A 23,077-nucleotide genomic window follows, 5' to 3' on the forward strand; every position below is an offset into this window, starting at 1 on the left:
AATCAGTGTAGATGAAGGGGAGGAGACAGGTTAAAGAATGATTTTTAAGCCTCGAGGCAATTGAGACATTGATTGTGTATGTGTGCGCCCGTAAGGTCCCCCTGCTCAAGAAAGCACATATACAGGCCCGTCTGAAGTTTGTCAATGAACATCTGAATGATTCAGAGGAGAACTGGGTGAAAGTGTTGTGGTCAGATGAGACCAAAATCGAGCTCTTTGGCATCAACTCAACTCGCCGTGTTTGGAGGAGGAGGAATGCTGCCTATGACCCCAAGAACACCATCCCCACCGTCAAACATGGAGGTGGAAACATTATGCTTTGGGGGTGTTTTTCTGCTAAGGGAACAGGACAACTTCACCGCATCAAAGGGACAATGGACGGGGCCATGTACCGTCAAATCTTGGGTGAGAACATCCTTCCCTCAGCCAGGGCATTGAAAATGGGTCGTGGATGGGTATTCCAGCATGACAATGACCCAAAACACACGGCCAAGGCAACAAAGGAGTGGCTCAAGAAGAAGCACATTAAGGTCCTGGAGTGGCCCAGACAGTCTCCAGACCTTAATCCCATAGAAAATCTGTGGAGGGAGCTGAAGGTTCGAGTTGCCAAACGTCAGGCTCGAAACCTTAATGACTTGGAGAAGATCTGCAAAGAGGAGTGGGACAAAATCCCTCCTGAGATGTGTGAAAACCTGGTGGCCAACTACAAGAAACGTCTGACCTCTGTGATTGCCAACAAGGGTTTTGCCACCAAGTACTAAGTCATGTTTTGCAGAGGGGTCAAATACTTATTTCCCTCATTAAAATGCAAATCAATTTATAACATTTTTGACATGCATTTTTCTGGATTTTGTTGTTGTTATTCTGTCTCTCACTGTTCAAATAAACCTACCATTAAAATTATAGACTGATCATGTCTTTGTCAGTGGGCAAACGTACAAAATCAGCAGGGGATCCTACGGACACCCTAAAATTATAGACTGATCATGTCTTTGTCAGTGGGCAAACGTACAAAATCAGCAGTGATCCTACGGACACCCTACGAGCCCAAGAGGAAAGCGGGGAAAATCTCCAAAAAGAAGTAGGGTCCAAAAGATAGGGTCTTGTTACAGTGATATCCCATCCTAGCCATTTAAAAATGTATTGTGGGTATAGAGCAAAAAAAAATGAAGAGAAGGGGATTGACCCCTTTTAAATCATCATTTTGATTTGATTTCTTTACAAACACTGTATTGATGCAGCTTATACATTTTTATAGGTTTGGTATGCTTTGATTTGAGTTTACACCAGTTTCCCCAACAGAAAATGATTGGGGAGTGAAGTACTACACCCGACTACATAAATATCTGACATTTGACTTGCATTTTAGCTAACCCCATGGCTGTCCCATAATGATAGATAGACTAACCTCTGAATCAGTTGCTGTAGAGTGATCCAATCCTGCCTGACCGTTTTCCCAAGGTGTACACGTTTTCACAATAGTGTATACAATAGACCTGTGCACTTTCGCACACATTTAACATGGGAAAAACACCGACAGCTTCTGAAGCGATTGTGTGTACATGGAACCACCATCAAGCTCGATTTGCATTTCAACACTAAGGCCATACAAATGTAATTAAATGTTTAACGGATGCCCCTCTTCACTTCTCTTTAAAAAAAAAACTTTTAAAAAACGTAAGATCAAGTCGTACTGAAAAATGGCATGTTTAGATAAAAAAAAAAAAAATGTCCTCAAAATTCCAAAATGAGATGATGCACAACTTCCTGTCGGATTATTGCTGAACTATGCCCCCCCCCCCCCCCCCCCCATTAGGCTAAAATCACTTGATTAGTTCGTTAGGTGTTGAACTATGGTCTCCCGAGTGGCGCAGTGGTCTAAGGCTGGTGCCACTAGAGATCCTGGTTCGAGTCCAGGCTCTGTCGCAGCCGGCAGCGACTGGAGACCCATGGGCGGTGCACAATTGGTCCAGCGTCGTCCAAGGTAGGGGAGAGTTTGGCTGGCAGGGGTGTGGGATGTTTCCCACGGGGGGCCAGTATGAAAAATAAAAAATACATGCATTCACTAACTGTAAGTCGCTCTGGATAAGAGCGTCTGCTAAATGACTAAAATGTAAATGTAAAATGGGATCAAATACTTTTTTCCCCTCACTGTACGTTTGACCAGTGGTGGAAAAAGTACCCAATTGTCATACTTGAGTAAAAGTAAAGATACCTTAATAGAAAATTCAAGTGAATGTCACCCAGTAAAATACTACTTGAGTAAAAGTCTAAAAGTATTTGTTTGAAATATACTTAAGTATCAAAAGCAAATGTAATTGCAAAAATATACTAAAGTATCAAAAGCAAATGTAATTGCAAAAATATACTTAAGTATCAAAAGCAAATGTAATTGCAAAAATATACTAAAGTATCAAAAGCAAATGTAATTGCAAAAATATACTTAAGTATCAAAAGCAAATGTAATTGCAAAAATATACTTAAGTATCAAAAGTAAAAATCATTTCAAAATGCTTATATTAAGCAAACCAGATGGCACAATTTTCTTATTTTTATTTATTTACGGATAGCCAGGGGCACACTCCAACACTCAGACATAATTTAGAAACAAAGCATTTGTGTTTAGTGAAACCGCCAAATCAGAGGCAGTAGGGATGACCAGGGATGTTCTCTTGATAAGTGAGTGAATTGGACCATTTTCCTGTCCTGCTAAGCACTCAAAATGTAACGAGTACTTTTAGGTCCCATGGAAAATGTATAGAGTAAAAAGTAAAAGTTATAAAAAACTACGTAAGTATTTTACACCAGGGTTTCCCAATCTCGGTCCTGGTGCCCCACCTGGGTGCACGTTTTGGTTTTTGCCCTAGGATTACACAGCTGATTCAAATAACCAACTCATCATCATGTTTTGATTATTTGAATCAGCTGTGTAGTGCTAGGGCAAAAAACAAAATGTCCCCCCAGGGGGAACCCCTGCTTTACACCACTATAAAGGGAATAGGGTGCTGTTTGGGATGGGCCCTAGGTATCAGAAAACAGATACAGTAAGCCACTACTGCCGTTCCATCAGCTCTTTGCCCCTTGACTACATAAACGATTTTGATTAACATTTGAAGAAGGCAGTGAACTGTTTGGCGCTTTGGCGTAATTGTCTCACACAAAAAAAAAAATCACAAATCACACCGCCTCGCATACGGTTTCTAATGAGCTATCGTTGTCCCGGGCATGTGGAATTGTGGGACGGCAGGTGGAATTGTGGGACGGCATGTGGAATTGTGGGACGGCAGGTGGAATTGTGGGACGGCATGTGGAATTGTGGGACGGCAGGTGGAATTGTGGGACGGCAGGTGGAATTGTGGGACGGCAGGTGGAATTGTGGGACGGCATGTGGAATTGTGGGACGGCAGGTGGAATTGTGGGACGGCATGTGGAATTGTTGGTGCCGACAAAGGGGCTGATTATGTCTGTGGTTAAAAATGTCATGTGACTCTCTGACAGAGCGTTTCCACGGGGATGCCTTGACAAAGACCTGATTGGCAAAATACACACATTTGATCCAATCAAAAAAATTATCAGTTACCCTTACACGTGGGAATTTGACCTATTTATTGCCTCGGATGACCAATAAAAGGTCTATAAAGGGAAAGGAGGATACCTAGTCAGTTTTACAACAATGCATTCAGCTGAAATGTGTCTTCCACATTTAACCCAACCCCTCTGAATCAGAGATGCGGAGGGCTGCCTTAATCGACATCCACATCTTCGTCTCCCGGGTAATAGTGGGTTAACTGCCTTGCTCAGGGGCGGAATGACAGATTTTTACCTTGTCAGCTCAGGGATTCGGTCCAGCAACCTTTCAGTTACTGACCCAACGCTTCTACCAGCCAGGCTACCAAAGCTGGGGTTTTCTCCAGTTCAGGTTATGTGTATATTCTGGGCTCTGTCCAGGTTATGTCTAGGTCATTACTCCCACTCTGTCACAAGCAGTCAGTGCATTCAGAAGCACAGTACAGGAAATATCATGGCACAAGGTCACCTTGTAAGCGTGACATCTCGCCTGATCTTGTTTTCTGTTACATCATTCTTTTAAATCAGTAGAGAGTGAGAAAGTGAGAGTGAGAGTGAGAGAAAGAAGGAGGGAGAGTGAGAGTGAGAGTGAGAGTGAGAGTGAGAGAGAGAGAGAGAGAGAGAGAGAGAGAGAGAGAGAGAGAGAGAGAGAGAGAGAGAGAGAGAGAGAGAGAGAGAGAGAGAAGGAGGGAGGGAGAGAAGGAGGGAGGGAGGGAAGTACAATGGAGGATCAAGATCACTATCCCCTACCATGCAGCCTACAATCCAGTGGGTGTAGCCAACTGCTTAGAGTGTATGGTAATAATAATGTATTGCAAGCAAGAGTGCTCTGTGCTTCATGTATGTAGTGGAAGTCTTCCCCTTTTACCACAAATTAACCTCCAGAAATAATTTGGTTTATTGAAGGACTGGGCCTAATCCAGCATGTTCTACATGGTTTATTGAAGGGCCTAATTAAGCAATAAGGCCTGAGGGGATGTGGTATATGGTCAATATACCACGGCAAAGGGCTGTTCTTACGCACGACGCAACGTGGAGTGCCTGGATACAGCCCTTAGTCGTGGTATATTGGCCATATACCACAAACCCCCAAGGTGCCTTATTGCTATTATAAACTGGTTACCAACATAATTAGAGCAGTAAAAATACATGTTTTATCATACCCGTGGTATATGGTCTGATATACCACGGCTGTCAGGCAATCAGCATTCAGGGCTCGAACGATCCAGTTTATAATGCAGCTTGTTACACATGGGTTATTGAAGGACTGGGCCTAATGCAGCTTGTTCTACATGGGTTATTGAAGGACTGGTCCTAATGCAGCTTGTTCTACATGGATTATTGAAGGACTGGGCCTAATGCAGCTTGTTCTACATGGGTTATTGAAGGGCCTAATGCAGCTTGCTCTACACAATTGCAGCCCTTCCATTTTCTGCAAAACCTATAACAATGGCAACGGGGCATAGCGGGTTACTATGGGCCAGCCCATATCTATAGAGAGGGGGAGAGCCCAGTGCCCTTCCCCAAACTTGAACCTGGTCGACCCGTGCTAACAGTGGCCCGGCTAAGCCACTCTTGCCCTACATACACAGGGCAGATTACGCTGTGTGCATAATCCCACAGACACCAGAGCAATGTGTCACTGTCACCACACCTCACCCTGCTGCTCACACACACACACACACACACACACACACACACACACCTCATGTCCTTCCGGACTGATTCTCTCTCTTTCCCTCCCCCCTCTATCTTTCTCTCTTCCCTAGCAAATCCCCCTCCCCCCCGGCATCTGGCCCGCGCTACCTTCCTGCAGGCTGGTTTCCTCACCTAAACCCAGCATGGAACACCAGTCCTGGGATTAGGGTTAATCTGGACCCTGTGTCATCCCATATCCCATCACTCTGTCCCTCCCACCTCTCCTCATCACTCTGTCCCTCCCACCTCTCCTCATCACTCTGTTCCTCCCACCTCTCCTCATCACTCTGTCCCTCCCACCTCTCCTCATCACTCTGTCCCTCCCACCTCTCCGCATCACTCTGTCCCTCCCACCTCTCCTCATCACTCTGTTCCTCCCACCTCTCCTCATCACTCTGTTCCTCCCACCTCTCCTCATCACTCTGTCCCTCCCACCTCTCCTCATCACTCTGTCCCTCCCACCTCTCCTCATCACTCTGTTCCTCCCACCTCTCCTCATCACTCTGTCCCTCCCACCTCTCCTCATCACTCTGTCCCTCCCACCTCTCCGCATCACTCTGTCCCTCCCACCTCTCCTCATCACTCTGTTCCTCCCACCTCTCCTCATCACTCTGTTCCTCCCACCTCTCCTCATCACTCTGTCCCTCCCACCTCTCCGCAAGAGGCTTTGGGTGAAATCCTTTTTAGTGACTGACTCCCCTCTAATCACACAGACTCTGAGCCTGCGGTTAGGGCCAACTTTTCCTCCCTGGCAAAGCCCTCCTCGGCCAATCACAGACCAGCTGACCCACTCCAGTAGAAACTCTACAGGACCTATAGCAAATACTGTATGGGTTTCTGATCTGTATGAAATACACACAACCTTGGGAACAAACTATGATGATTACAAACTAAAATGCCACGTGGGTGTAACATGGGGATGCAAGTGTAAATGTGTGTGTGTGTACGCGTGCATGCATGTACACTATGTGTGTGCACAATTCCGATGGACTACACACACCAAGGAATTGCGATGGTCTAGAAATTACTCCTGCACCCCCCTCCAAACCGCCCAACCTCCAGCACCCATTACCCATCCATCCTTGCATGCGCTCTCCGTGCGATCGCCCCAGGGACAGAGGAACCGGCTAGGCCTGAGTAAGATGTGGAGAGTGGAAAAGAGGAGAAGCGAAAGAGGATGCTATAAAACACTATACAGTGCTTTTTTAATAAATGGCAAATTCTCCTTGAAGCAGAGCTGCGCTTTGAGTTGAAAGAGAGGCACTCAGGAGTGAGTGAGAGAGAGAATGAGAGAGAGACAAATAGAATATGTAGGCCAGTGTTCCATTCTTTAGGTGTAGAAAAATAAATACTCTTGAGCTTGATACTCATAGTAAAAAATGAGAGAATCCCTATAGTGGAATCCTACAGAGAGGGAGATAAGTGTTATTTTTGTATAATTAATTTTTTTGTCATTTAGCAGACGCTCTTATCCAGAGCGACTTACAGTTAGTGAGTGCATACATTTTTCATACTTCATGCATTGGCCTCATCAGATCATGCGGCAAAATAGTAGGCTAACAATCAAATGCATTCCAAATTTGTCAACTAATTTGTTCATACATTATATGGGCAACTGTTTGGAGCTATTACAAAGTCATTAATAATAATTTATGTAATTGCAAAATCCAATGCTTCTAACAGAAATAATAACTTTAACATGATTAATTACACAAAGATCCATACTGTAATTAACGGGGTTCTTCAATAATTATCCATAATAGTTGTTTGATGCGCATCTTATGTCTAGCTGTTAAGTTACGAGGGGCCATTATCGCACTACATCAGCTGATTCAGGAAAGGATTTTCTGAATGACAGTCAAGTGATAAAAGAGCTCGTGTGATACGCACGCGACTGAACAGCATTCAAAGCGCGGGAATTCACGTTGATCTCGGGGATTGACGGAACATTTTTGTGTCTGTTGTTACAGAGGTCAAGATAAATAGCCTATGTCTACTCCTGAGGATTCCTATAAGGTAAAAGTACAATGACAGCTGTAGCCTGGTTGCATGTTTGAGTTATAGCAGATTTGTTACATTGAGCAGAGAAAGTGTCAAGTTCATGAATGAAAGTGATGGGCAATGGACCGCTAGCTGACTTGTGATGGGATAGTGAGTCAGTCTGTGTTATGTAGAGCCATCATCATGCGCAACATGAGCGCCATCCACAAACAAAACATATTTTTTTTTTAAAGGCTTTCCCCAAAAACTTTCCCAATTAAATGTTGACTGCAAAGAAAGCATACCTGTCAGAATGATAGGTTGCGTAGTGGGTAAGAGCGTTGTGCCAGTAACCGAAAGGTTGCTGGTTCTAATCCCCGAGCCGACTAGGTGAAAAATCTGTCGATGTGCCCTTAAGCAAGGCACTTAACCTTAATTGCTCCTGTAAGTCGCTCTGGATAAGAGTGTCTGCTAAATGACGTAAATGTAATGATGGTTTGTATCAATCGGGTGGGTGTTCGTATGTTTTGCAAACTCTCCCATCACATGTCTAGTAGCCTACAGAAACACTCTAGCCACACACAACGGTCAATTGGTGCGCAGTTGAATTAAAGGGGAGCTACAGCAATTTTTGCTGAGGTGCACAGTTGAATTACTCAAAAGTTGTCTACTGATGTGGTTTAAGAATTGTTGTGGATATAGAACGTCACATTTTGTAGTTTTTCTATAAAAACTGATTTTGAGAGTGAAAACCTGAAAATTTTTCTAAATCTGCAGTTTTCCATAGGGCTACTTGTCACCCTTTTTTTATGATTAATCTATATGATATTATTATTATTATTTTACATAGCCTGCTAGAATACATTGTTAGACAGTTTTAAAATACAGTTTTTAATGCATTTGCTGGAATGTTGTGTGTCGTATTTACAATCACATTTTATTCGGAATTCTACAGGTTCAAAGTTGCATAATGGCCCCCCAAAAAAAGCTGCTATACATGCTACGCATAAGATGCAATAAGGTAGATGAACGAGTCGCATCTTCTCCGAAAATAAAAAGTGGAACAACAAAGCCAAGTTGGAGAACAAGCATGAAGAATAAAAAAATAGGAACATTTCAAGCAAAGAGAGGGAGAACAGCAGCGGAAAACATTTAATATAATTCCAGTGCTTCCCAGAGAATGCGGAAGATGAGAGCAACGAGAAGAGAGGAAGCTCAGAGCAACCATAAATGTGTTAAGAAAACACTGACAAGAACAGAATTGCAGAAAAAGACAACTTGAAAAAAACGTGAACAGAGAGCAACTAGGTCAAAAGAGGAGCATGAAAGAGAAAAAGCAAAAAGATGGGAAAAATATGGTCAGAACAAAGAAAAGGCTAAGCGGAATGAACAGGCAATGCAGGTGAAGGCACAACAAGAGATATTGTTGGCAGAGAGAATTAGTCTCAAGGAACTAGAGGATAAATTAGAAGAACAAAGAAAGCAACTTGAACATTCTAAAACAGCCTTGCAGACAGCTGGGCAAGATGTACGGGGTCCATCTGCCAGAAGGTACAGCCTTCAAAGGGCTAAAGCCTGTATGCCAAAACAGGCAGCACAGTATGTCACTACTACCATGGACCTCATTGACAAGGCCTCACCGAGGAAGGCAGACATTTTTCCATCAGAAGAACATCGGAACCACAACAGAGGGGAAGTTGGAAGTGGCATTTATTGAAGCAGTAGCCAAAAGGCCTATCAAAGTCCAGACAATGTGCAACTAGGAAGGCTTTGGCTTGTTCACGGAATATGATAAATAAATATAAACTACAGAGGCAGTTTGGGGTCAGCAGAAAACTCTTAAGGCAAGCAACAACAACAAAAAAAGCCCAGGTCGACATAGATGACCTAAGTGTACAGTCTCAGCAGTGGAAAAACTCTATGAAGCAGTTTCTCCTAACAAAGTGCCAGATAAAGAAAAAGGTGAGCAAGAAGACTTGGAAGGCAGCCAGCTTTCTTGACCGCTCCATTGCTCGGCTGCACTAAGGATTTCTCAAAGCCAACCCTGGTATCTCAATAGGAGCTGCTATGTTTTACAGTTTAAGACCAAGAGCTCATTAAGCCACAGAGAAGTGCAAAACTTCTGGGTTGCCTCTGCGAATACTGCGAAAATATCAAACTGAAATTACAGGCAGTGAATGGCCACCTGGTGAGCAAAAATTCACCAACCATAAAAGGTGTGTATGCATTAAGCAGTGTCACTATGTGTGTGAAAACTACAGGGAATTATTTCCACCATCCTAATTGTATCAAAAGGCAGTGCAAGGATTGTGGAGTCCATAGACTAGATCCATTTATTGCCCCCTCCTCAAAAAAAAGGACACTAATATAGAGTGGAAAAGATGGGAGAATGTCAGCCAAAAAGTAACAAATGGGAAACAAGAGTATGCCATAATAAAAACAATCTCTCATCTGTAAGTGGGGATCTATTAAGGTGCTTGTTGATTAACTTAAACAAGAGGCTCAAACTTTTTCAGAACACTTGTTTATCAAGAACTGGCAGGACAACCAAAATTGCAAAAGTGAAAGCCAACCTCCCAGGACACACAGCATTGGGCATCCTGGACTTTGCCGAGATTTACACTTGCAGGTACCAGCTAGTGGCACAGGGGGCTTACTGGACCCAAGAGAGTGCACCCCTTGGTAATGTACTACAAATGTGGGAAATGCCCCGAAGACCATTACAGAAGTTCTATAATGATATCAGATGGCCTCAAGCATGACTACAATGCAGTCAATGCATTTCAAACTGCAGCTATTGATCACCTGAAAAAACAAAGAAATAGGAAGCTCAACAAGATCTACAGATACTCTGACGGCTGCAGTGCACAATATCAAATCAAATCAAATGAAATTTTATTGGTCACATGCGCCGAATACAACAGGTGCAGACATTACAGTGAAATGCTTACTTACAGCCCTTAACCAACAGTGCATTTATTTTAAACAAAAAAGTAAAAATAAAACAACAAAAAAAGTGTTGAGAAAAAAAAGAGCAGAAGTAAAATAAAGTGACAGTAGGGAGGCTATATATACAGGGGGGTACCGTTGCAGAGTCAATGTGCGGGGGCACCGGCTAGTTGAGATAGTTGAAGTAATATGTACATGTGGGTAGAGTTAAAGTGACTATGCATAAATACTTAACAGAGTAGCAGCAGCGTGAAAGGATGGGGTGGGGGGGCAGTGCAAATAGTCCGGGTAGCCATGATTAGCTGTTCAGGAGTCTTATGGCTTGGGGGTAGAAGCTGTTGAGAAGTCTTTTGGACCTAGACTTGGCACTCCGGTACCGCTTGCCGTGCGGTAGCAGAGAGAACAGTCTATGACTAGGGTGGCTGGAGTCTTTGACAATTTTGAGGGCCTTCCTCTGACACCGCCTGGTATAGAGGTCCTGGATGGCAGGAAGCTTTGCCCCAGTGATGTACTGGGCCGTACGCACTACCCTCTGTAGTGCCTTGCGGTCGGAGGCCAAGCAGTTGCCAATACAAACCAAAAGGACGTACACTACCAGTATACAGTACCAGTCAAAAGTTTGGACACACCTACTCATTCAAGGGTTTTTCTTTATTTTTACTATTTTCTACATTGTAGAATAATAGTGAAGACATCACATATGGAATCATGTAGTAACCAAAAAAAGCGTTAAACAAATCAAAATATATTTTTGATTTTTGATTCTTCAAAATAGCCACCCTTTGCCTTGATGACAGCTTTGCACACTCTTGGCATTCTCTCAACCAGCTTCACCTGGAATGCTTTTCCAACTGTCTTGAAGGAGCTCCCACATATGCTGAGCACTCGTTGGCTGCTTTTCCTTCACTCTGCGGTCCGACTCATCCCAAACCATCTCAATAGTGTTGAGGTCGGCTGTGGTGCACAATACAAACCAAAAGGACCTATATCTGATGTAATAATCTGGGTGGTTCGAGCCCTGAATGCTGATTGGCTGACAGCCGTGGTATATCAGTATACCACGGGTATGACAAAACATTTATTTTTACTGCTCTAATTCCATTGGTAACCCGTTTTTAATAGCAGTAAGGCACCTCGGGGGTTTGTGGTATACGGCCAGCATACCACATTTTTACATTTACATTTGAGTCATTTAGCAGACATTTTTATTTTATTTTTCATACTGGAATCGAACCCACAACCCTGGCGTTGCAAACGCCATGCTCTATCAACTGAGCTACATCCTTGCCGGCCATTCCCTCCCCCTACCCTGGACGACGCTAGGCCAATTGTGCGCCGCCCCATGGGTCTCCCGGTCGCAGCCGGCTACGACAGAGCGTAGCCGGCGTTGTATCGTGCATAAGAACAGCCCTTAGCCATGGTATATTAAGCAATAAGGCATGAGGGGGTGTGGTATATGGCCAATATATGGCCAAAATACCACGGCTAAGGGCTGTTCTTAGGCACGACGCAATGCAGAGCATCTCCAGATACCTGTACCCATTACCTCCGTACCATGTTCTTCATTCCCAGTGAGGACAGTGAAAGAAACAGCAGTCACCGTAGTCTGAAGCAAGTCCCTGGCACCATGAAGTTGCATTGCATCAAAACAGTTGAGGACGAGGTAGTGGCCACCAGAAACCTCAGCTGCTACAGGGATTCTTGTCTCCATGCGATTGGAGTCTGTGAGAATGGGTTATATGTTGAGCAGTGGAGAGAGGTGAAACTTCATAGTCTGCATGGTAAGTAACACATTACTTACATTATGGAAATCATGTTTGATATTAAACAACGTATTTCAATAACCTCATGCGCTTCTTTGTTTCCATACCAGAACTTTGAAAGAGATGCCAGAGACCAGATGGATGACAGCATCACACACACACGGTGCTGGAGGTGTATTGATGGTTGTGGTGATAAAGAGATTGAATAATGTCATAAAGCCAGAGAACGTGCTGTAAGTGAAAAAAGGGTATACTGTGTAACACATGCACACACACACACACACACACACACACACACACACACACACACACACACACACACACACACACACACACACACACACACACACACACACACAATGCTTGAAGAGTTTACTGATTATATGAATTTCATTATTGATTATTATTGTCAATGACAGAACACATTGTATTATATTATTGCATTATATGATTTTAACTATTAAAAATATAGAAATGCTGTTTATCTTTTTCATTCTTCAGGATTGTTTAGCATGGCTGTAAATGATTGACTAAAGCACAAATAGACTTGGCTTCTATGCATGACAAGTAAACATGCAGTGTCCCTGTTTCATGTGACATTTTGAATGACATGTAGATGTTTTGTTGTTGCTAGGTTATGGCCTCATTGTGCCTATCTAGACTTCTATTCCCGTAACTACACGTGAAGCTGCAAGAAAATCCTATTTAAATGTATATCAAACCATTTTGAAATGTTAACCCTGATGTCACACATTGCCCCCTTTATTTATAGAAAGACCCATATACACTGAGTGTACAAAACATTAGGAACACCTTCCTAATATTGAGTTGCACCCCCTTTTGCCCTCAGAACAGCCTCAATTCATCGGGGCATGGACTACAAGCTGTTGAAAGCGTTTCCCAGGGATGCTGGCCCATGTTGACTCCAATGCTTGACACAGTTGTGTCAAGTTGGCTGGATGTCCTTTGGGTGATGGACCATTCTTGATACACATGGGAAACTGTTGAGTGTGAAAAACCGAGCAGCATTGCAGTTCTTGACACATTCAAACCGGTGCGCCTGGCACCTACTACAATACCCCATTCAAAGGCACTTCAATATTTTGTCTTGCCCAAAAACCCTCTGAATGGCACACACACACAATCCATGTCTCAAGGATTTAAAAAAATCCTTCTTTAACCTGTCTCCTCCACTTCATCTACACGGATTGATGTGGATTTAACAGGTGACGTCATTTAGGGATCATAGCTTTCACCTGGTCAGTCTATGTCATGGAATTAGCAGGTGTTCCTAATGTTTTGAACACTCAGTGTAGTACGTAGCTATCATTATTAAGAGGCAGGGAATGACAGACAGACAGACAGACAGACACACAGACACACACACACGGATCACATATATGGAATACTTTAAGGTAAAAGCAGAGTGAGTGAGAACAAGGGATGAGAAGGAGGAGTATGGATGAACAGAGAGAGGAGAGATACAGTTAATGGATTACATTTAATTGCTGTCATATGGATTCTGATTCCAATCAATCAGGGTCGGCCATGTCCCCAGTGCCCTCTCCCCTCTCCTCCCTTCCCTCCTCCCCCCCCTCAGAAAACTTAAATAAATAAATCACCTGCAGGCCGCCAGTTGGGAAACCCTGCTATTGGCCTACTACAATTTAAAAACACATTAACCTATTTGAAAGCAATTTGCACATCAAGTTACAGCATTACCACAACCAGTTACTGCATTACCACATCCAGTTACTGCATTATCCCAAACATTACATCATTTCCACAACCAGTTACGGCATTACCACAACCAGTTACGGCATTATCACATCCAGTTACGGCATTATCACATCCAGTTACAGCATTACCACATCCAGTTACAGCATTACCACGTCCAGTTACAGCATTACCATGTCCAGTTACAGCACTACCACGTCCCGTTACAGCATTACCACGTCCCGTTACAGCATTACCATGTCCCGTTACAGCATTACCACACCCAGTCACAGCATTACCGCGTCCAGTTACAGCATTAACACAACCAGTTACAGCATTACCACGTCCAGTTACAGCATTACCACGTCCAGTTACAGCATTTCCACACCCAGTTACAGCATTACCACACCCAGTTACAGCATTACCGAACCTGAAACACAGTAATAATGGATCAATAAATGCTTAATAAGTACTGCTGCTGATGTCAGTGTTGACATAGGCTATGATAGAAGGCAGACTGATACTGTCAGTGGTAGCTACAGCATAAACAGCACTGTTATGTTATGGTTTTTTAAAAGCTGCAATATGTAACTTTTTGAGTGACCCGACCAAATTCACATAGAAATGTGAGTTATAGAGCTGTCATTCTCATTGAAAGCAAGTCTAAGAAGCGGAAGATCCATTCTACATGTGCTATTTCTATGATTCCCGTTCTTAAGTTTCGTTTTTGTGTCTTTTACTTACAGCTTCAAACAGCTGAAAATACAACATTTTTGGTTACTGAAAATATATTACAATGGTACAATGATTCTCTACACTATACTTGCTTGTTTAGTCACAAACTGAAATTAGGCGAACTATTAGAATTTTAGCAACCAGGAAATGGCGGAGCGATTTCTGCATATTGCACCTTTAACATACTGTAGGTGAATTATCCTATGGGAAAGGGTTATAATGTATTGCCTATGAATAACACCGTAAGCTGTAACTCCACCACAATTTCCAGATGAACAATGATAGGCTGATATGATAATACATTTAAGTGAGTCACTTAATAGCATGTACTTTCAGATTTCTTCAACACACATGGACAAATCCTGTGCGTATGTTCTCTTTTACACTGATTGTTTTAGATCAATGACTGGCACAAATGTAATTCCATATGATATTGCCCAGCAGAATACTACTGAATACTACGTCAACAGAAAATGGTGCAAAATCACAAGTAGGTCACTGAGCGATTTATTTGAGAAAAAGAGGGGGGTGGAAGAGAGGGGGGGAAATTGGGTCATGCTGAATGCAGAATGATGCAGAGGCAGATGGATGTTTGGGGAAGCTCTGTCAGAGATGCCATGTGCGTAAAGCGGTTGGTCCCCCTTAACATCAGTGGTGAATTTACTAGGAATCAAAAGGAACAAAAGGGTAATCAAACAGAATGAAACGGCCAAGGAAAATACTTGATTTGTCCAACAGAAACTCTCGTTTTCGTAGCAAAACGTTTTACGTTGCGAACCGTTTTGCTACAGTGTGCACAAATTGAAACACCACAGTATCCTCTCTCTGACTGTTGTGTTTGGGGAGGATCGAACTCTTAAAGCAAGGAGAAGGTGTGTGATTTGGCTAGCTGTGTGGAGAGACCATTCAGGCCAACATGAGCAGATACAGATGCTATAATCACCAGCTAGGGACGCAGTAGGAGTTATTATCACCAGCTAGGGACTCAGTAGGAGTTATCACCAGCTAGGGACGCAGTAGGAGTTATTATCACCAGCTAGGGACTCAGTAGGAGTTATTATCACCAGCTAGGGACTCAGTAGGAGTTATTATCACCAGCTAGGGACGCAGTAGGAGTTATTATCACCAGCTAGGGACTCAGTAGGAGTTATTATCACCAGCTAGGGACGCAGTAGGAGCTATCATCACCAGCTAGGGACGCAGTAGGAGTTATTATCACCAGCTAGGGACGCAGTAGGAGCTATCATCACCAGCTAGGGACGCAGTAGGAGTTATTATCACCAGCTAGGGACGCAGTAGGAGTTATTATCACCAGCTAGGGACGCAGTAGGAGTTATTATCACCAGCTAGGGACTCAGTAGGAGTTATTATCACCAGCTAGGGACGCAGTAGGAGTTATTATCACCAGCTAGGGACGCAGTAGGAGTTATAATCACCAGCTAGGGACTCAGTAGGAGTTATTATCACCAGCTAGGGACTCAGTAGGAGTTATTATCACCAGCTAGGGACACAGTAGCTAGTGCTGGTAATAAATGTATTGACACTATCTAGTATCTGTATCGTATCTCTATATTTTTCTTCAATGTTAACAGTAAATACAGTAGATTTAGGGCTAAAACCCTCATCCGTAATATAGACGAATAGCCAGTTTAACCATTTTAGGATACTTAGCGCGCGCACACACGGCACCCAGTCAGTCTGTAGCTCCAGCTCTCTCTAATGAAATTGAAAGTGATATTCTGGTCATTGGAGCACATCAGTGTCTGATCCCACTGAGGGTCAAGGCCATCGATCTGTCCACAATGAACTGTTCTGTCAAACACTGGAGCTGAAATTAACGTGCACACACACGGACGCACGCACACACACACACACACACAAACAGATAGGGTACATAAACACAGAGGCACACTGACTTTACCTTCTACCTCTGTATTTATGTCACCTAATCTAGTGGGTAATCAGTGAAACCGTCAACACAATGTGTATGTATGTCAGTGTGTGTGTGTGTGAGAGGCTGTGACTTGTGTGTGTGTGTGAGTGTGCGTGCGTGCGTGAGAGGCTGTGACGTGTGTTTGTGTGTGTGTGTGTGTGTGTGAGAGGCTGTGATGTGTGTGTGCGTGTGTGTGTTTGTGAGAGGCTGTGGTGTGTGTGTGTTTGTGAGAGGCTGTGGTGTGTGTGTGTGTGAGAGAGGCTGTGATGTGTGTGTGTGTGTGTGTGTGTGTGTGTGTTTGTGAGGCTGTGACGTGTGTGTGTGTGTGTGTGTGTGTTTGTGAGGCTGTGACGTGTGTGTGTGTGTGTGTGTGTGAGAGAGGCTGTAATGTGTGTGTGCAAACAGAGCTATATCATGAGTAGGCGGTGCACACGCGTGTTCGTGCTCCTGAAGAAATAAGACCACATGCTGCCATCAGCCATGTTGCCGAGCTGCTCTATGGCGTGTGCCAGATAGAGGGACATGGCTCCTCTCACCTCCACCCCTTCCTTACCGCTCACTTCAAAACACACACACGAACAAGCGTCATCCATGCACGCACACACACACATGTATACACACACGCTTTATTCACACACACATACACACACACTTTAAAATGTCTTCCTATCCACCTATACATCATAGCAGAACGGAAATATGGCGTATGAGCCAACTTCCAATCCCATTCTACTCTCCAGTCAGCTACTGCTAGTCGGCGCTTATCTGGGAAGGCGACAGAGCACAACGTTCAGAGGTGGCCATAAAGCTGCTGTATTTGCATCGCCATAGAGACGTATCGTTCAGAATCATCTGCAATCAGTACAACTACAAACCTTGATGACGTCATCAGGAATTTCTTTATGGACATAACTATGTAAATGTGTAAATTGATGGCCTCCTGTTACACTGAAAGAGATTAATGTTGAAAAAAGGCATGTTTATCATGTGAAATTGCAGGAGAGCGTAAGGAATAGGATCTAGGATGAGTGGAGATTATTTTAACAGCACAGGTAGAGTAAGTGCAGTGCATCAGCACGATACAACAGCTACATAGAATAACGTCAAATCTCTGTTTCAAAATCAGCATGTACATTTTTTATGTTTGATTATTTTCTTAGGGGGTAGATCAGCTTTAATATTGCAGATAGATTGTAGCTTCTATACATTTACATTTACGTCATTTAGCAGACGCTCTTATCCAGAGCGACTTACAAATTGGTGCATTCACCTTATAGCCAGTGGGATAACCACTTTACACATTTTTATTTTTTTGGGGGGGTGGGGTGGGGTAAAGGGGGGGTTAGAAGGATTACTTTATCCTATCCCAGGTGTTCCTCTATCAATGTAATTGTCTGCATCATTTCCAATCCCCCATATATATTTTTTGTAAACACACACACATACATATACACACATACATACTCACATATATATAAATATACATACATATACACATACATGTAATATTAATTATATTTGCTTAAAGGATGTAATCATACAATGATGGTTTAGCTTAACTAAACAGTTTATATTTAACCAAGGACATTTTCTTAAATCAAATAGCATATTATCTTTAACGATAATATTTCAAAATTTTATAGTAGGCCTATAAATTTTTTACATGCATTAATTTACTAAATTACTTGGGTAAATATTTATAAAATTGAGCCAAATTATTTCCTAAAATACTATAGGACTTCACAAAAAACAGTTATCATGTCAAGATAAAACAAATAAATGATAATCATGTACATACAGTATTATAAATGTTTAAGAAAGAATTGTTTGGATTAGATCCAAAAGGCTGAATAAATTGATCGCGGGGCGGAGCTATGCCAGCAGCTGCCCACAGACACAAACAAACACGCAACTCATCAAATTAATTCAAATCTGTTCTTCCCTACGAGTTGTCGAATGCATGTTGGTACAAAATGGCCTACAAAAATAGACCGAAATCTGTGTAATGCCACATTAACACGCATAACAGCGGCTGGGGAGCACCAGTAGTTTCTAATGAGACTATAATCCAACCCAAATGCTGCCTACGGCTAATCTCTCCATCAGATTACCAAACCATGGAGGAGAGGAGCACTAAAAAAGAGACTGGAGGATGGGAGGATAGGATAGCAGGGAGATGTCTTCTCCTCCACTCTGTAACACACACAGAGACGCATGGGCTCATGGGTACGCACACATGCAACCATGTGCACATGTACACACACACATACACACGTATGTACACAAGAAAACATACACTCACTCACATTATGTAGGCCACTCACACACACACACACACACACCATGAGAGATAATTCACACTGCATCTTTAAATGTGGGAGAGCCCATAGAGGAAGTAGGTTAGATATAGGCCTACTGTAAAACACACTGCATCTTTAATGTGGGGGAGCAGCCTCTGAAGCTATACTGTATTAAGTAGGGAACTGCGCTTTGTCCCAAATGGAACCCTATTCCCTATGTAGTGCACTACTTTTGAAGCATTTACCCGACAAATTAATTTGTAAACATACACCACTGTCCGACATGCGTTCACACACGGAAATGGACAGAATGCATGTTTCCTCTCTCCATAAAGGCCGATAACGACGGCTAAAACCCATCTACAAAGACTCACACACTTTAGTTTGGACATCAAATAATGCACTGCTCAGTCTGCTCCTTAACAAGTTCCAAACCAACACATGCGTTACCTATCAGCCCACTCCAAACCTCTAGGTAACACTACAGCTTAGTTCATGTGAAAAGACCTCAACATTTTCCTATGGCTATTCCATGTGTGACTGGATACGTTCACCACTAAACCCTGACACCTTCCGCCTGCAAGGCCGCTTAGAACGTCCCGATGATTGTACAAGAGTCTTTCTAGAGAACGGTGTGTGTGTATATATAAATGTTTAATGCGTAGCATATGTTTATGTGTCTGCAAACAAATGTATAGGTGTATAATCTGTGTGTGTGTGTGTGTGTGTGTGTGTGTGTGTGTGTGTACGAGTAAGATGGAGAATGAATGAGAGAGTGAATACAGTAGTGAGCTTTCTGTACCTTTGATCTCTGTCTCCTAAAGATCTGACCCCATGGTGACTGCCTGAGGAGAAACAGACAGAATATTGAGCTCTCACAAAACAACATAGAATAAAACAAATTGGAGGGGGTTGGAGAAGCAGTTGAATTTAGCTCTAATACCTAACAGTTAGAATAAAACAAAATGGAGGGGGTTGGAGAAGCAGTTGAATTTAGCTCTAATACCTAACAGTTAGAATAAAACAAAATGGAGGGGGTTGGAGAAGCAGTTGAATTAATCTCTAATACCTAACAGTTAGAATAAAACAAAATGGAAGGGGTTGGAGAAGCAGTTTAATTTAGCTCTAATACCTAACAGTTAGAACAAAACAAAATGGAGGGGGTTGGAGAAGCAGTTGAATTAATCTCTAATACCTAACAGTTAGAATAAAACAAAATGGAGGGGGTTGGAGAAGCAGTTGAATTTAGCTCTAATACCTAACAGTTAGAATAAAACAAAATGGAGGGGGTTGGAGAAGCAGTTGAATTAATCTCTAATACCAGCAGTTACAGGCTCTCTTTAGGGTGGTATAATATTTTCAACGACACAAATTCTAAGTCATTTAATTTCGTCTAAATAAACGCAATTTAGTGTGATAACGAGATTTCCTCCATGCCAAAAACCGGAGATCACAGGTTGTGGAGGAAATGTGTTTCAAATTGTTACAAGGCAATTGATACGGGAGCCTGCACAGGGTTGGTGTCTCCTTCGAACATATCACACTAACAATGACCAAAAAAATTATGTGTTTTCCACCACCACCACAAACCAACTCTTAATGACATGTGGAAGGAAGCCTTAGATGTTTGTCCTGTGTATGTGTCTATATGCAAAACATCGAATGTCATTTTTTCATTTAAATCATAATTTATGCAATCTCATCCCCTCAACACTTAGAGATTATTCTTGTATAATGAAAAGTGCTTTACAAATGTAATACATTATTATTATAACACTGCAAATGAAGTAAACAAGCAGCTGTCGTTGGTTATGCACCGCTGCAATATCATTTCTAGGAAAGAGAACATTTCAAGAATGCATGTATTGTTCACCCGTGCATTAGTGTTTGGCACAAATACATTTTCTTTGTGCCTGTCTGATACATAATACGAGGCCTTTGAAGTAAATTCTTAGCCGTGGTCTCTTTTTTTGGAATTAGACTAAAAACAAGTCAACACGACCAATTATTAAAATATGTAGAGCAATAACACAATTACATTGCCAATATGAATATTTGGGATTAACAAAATACGACACGGTAGCAGATAGATAAATCGCGAACCTTAAATAGGCCACTATTTTCGAGCTATGTGGTTCAGCACAATGTGCTAGTAACGGAGGTACCATTATGAACAGAGAGAGGAGCAAATGGCTGAGAGGGAGGGCGTGATATGGGGGGCTAGAGGGTCCCTAGCAGATCGGGACGCTGCCTCCCTGCCTGTTTCCCGGGATCAGCTGATCGGTGTGGATGATGGAGTGGGCTAGGGTTCAGAGGTCAGCCCCTTGCATTGTCAGACGTCCCCTCCCCCCGACACACACACTCCCCTCTGCTACATTTACATACATTTATCATTTATCAACATTGCGCACTGCCTACCGCATCACCAGCAACCCCCCCCCCCCCCCGTGCATGCAATGTGTGTCCAGGATAGAGAGGCTCTCCCCTCCCCCATCTCCAGCCTAGCGTTAGGGCCTACCCCTACCCCCCCTACTAATCCCTGCCAGCTGGACACGTTGGCTAATCCCTCAGCACAGATCAGCTGGGCCACGCATCTCATCCAGGATGGGGCAGAAAGGCAGCGACGGGGTGTGTGTGTGTGTGTGTGCGCGCGCGTGTGTGGGGGTGGTGTCAAACGGAGAGCATAAATTGAAGCCCTGTGCCTGGGCTGCACGCAGTGTGTCTGTGTGTGAGCAAGTCGTCTGTACCTCCATTTCCCGCCTCCCTAGGATCCTTATATATATATATATATATATATATATATACACACACCTTTCTCTGGGTTTATATATGTATGTATTTATATATGTAAATATAACATTTTTGGATTTTTTTTCTTGGTTTGTCCTGTGAGCAGAAACCAAATGGATTTTTTTGGCGGAGGGAAAGGGGAGGATTTTTGTGTTTTTAGGGGTGGGGGGGGGGGGGGTAACGAATGAAATATCCCCATCTTCCTCTTTCCTACCCTCTCCTTTCTAACCCTGACTGCATGCGGGACACCTGCCTGCGTCCCATCCCCTCAGACCCCCTTCCAGCAGCACCCTGCACCCCTACCCCAGCCCCCGTGCACCCCTCTACTCCCGCCACAGATGGAGCGTCACAGGACAGAGACGCTCCACAACCAGAGGACCCCAGGATATGGAGGAAATACTCTCTCACCGCTTTTTCTCCAATAGGATATTATCTGAACCGACTGTCTTCTTCTCCTGCCTGATATTCTAAAACCAAATGGAATCGAGTGCATTGATCAAGATTTAAAGAAAAAGGAATTGTATATTATCACTAAGTGCCAGATATGGATCTTTGGCGTTTTCACACTATTATCATTCTCATTTCACATGTATTTATTCATTTATTTCTATGTATGTAGTAATTTAATTGAGGACGGTGCTTTTAAAGTATCTTGGTGTTTCGTTTTTGTGGTTTTCTTTCTGTGCTTGCGCACAGTGAGGAGAGAGAGAGAGAGCGAGAGAGAGAGAAATAGAGAAAGAGCGAGGGAGAGAGAGATGAGAGGAAGGGAATAGGACGTTGAGAGTGATGCCGATGTAACTAAATGCTTGTCTACATGCTTACTAACACCTTTACATGGACCGTGGACTACAATCCTTTCACTAAGGATAACGCTTATAGGTTTATAGATTAGCATCCCGATCTTGCTATTTTATATACAGTGTGTGTCATCATCCTTTGTTATGCTACTACAGTACGAGCAAAGTCTGACTGCAGGAATGAACTAGCAAGCAGTTACTATGGCTGCTCTTTAGCTGTATGGTACAACAAAGGTACATTTCTCTGTGTGTGTGTGTCTCTCTCTCTCTCTCTCTCTCATTAAATGCTGTAGCAGTAGCATGCTAAAATATGATTTGTCAAAAACAGCATGAATGTTTATTTGATTGGATGAATCGTTTTTTTTTCCTTTCTGTACAGGTGTTGCTGATATTGCTTCTTCACATACATGCATGCATACATACAAACATGCATACATGCATACATAGACCAACACACTCACCACATATGCCGCATGCAGCGGTACGGGCATACGTATAGAGTCGATCTCTGCATGTATGTGTGTATAGTAGTGAGTCCTTGTATTTTTTCCGTGTTCCAAGGGGCTGCATGTATGTTTGCATGGGATTAACTTGCGATGTGCTTCGACGTGACCGCACCAGAGCCACGAGGACAGAGGAGAGAGGGATGAGAGAGTCAAACCACATGAGTACGGATGGAATAAACCAGAGAGGACTGACTAAAAGTACTAGAATATGTGCACATAGCTGCAGCAGAGGGGTGCAATGCAGACAAACCTCTACATAGGACAGAGAAGAAAATAGGTGCGAAAAGGAGAGAGCGAACGTGAAGCGAAAAGGCGAAGGACTGAGAGAAAGTGACAGCGAGCT

The sequence above is a fragment of the Coregonus lavaretus genome (assembly GCF_964263955.1).
Source record: "Coregonus lavaretus genome assembly, contig: HAP1_SCAFFOLD_569, whole genome shotgun sequence".
Taxonomy (NCBI): Eukaryota; Metazoa; Chordata; class Actinopteri; order Salmoniformes; family Salmonidae; genus Coregonus; species Coregonus lavaretus.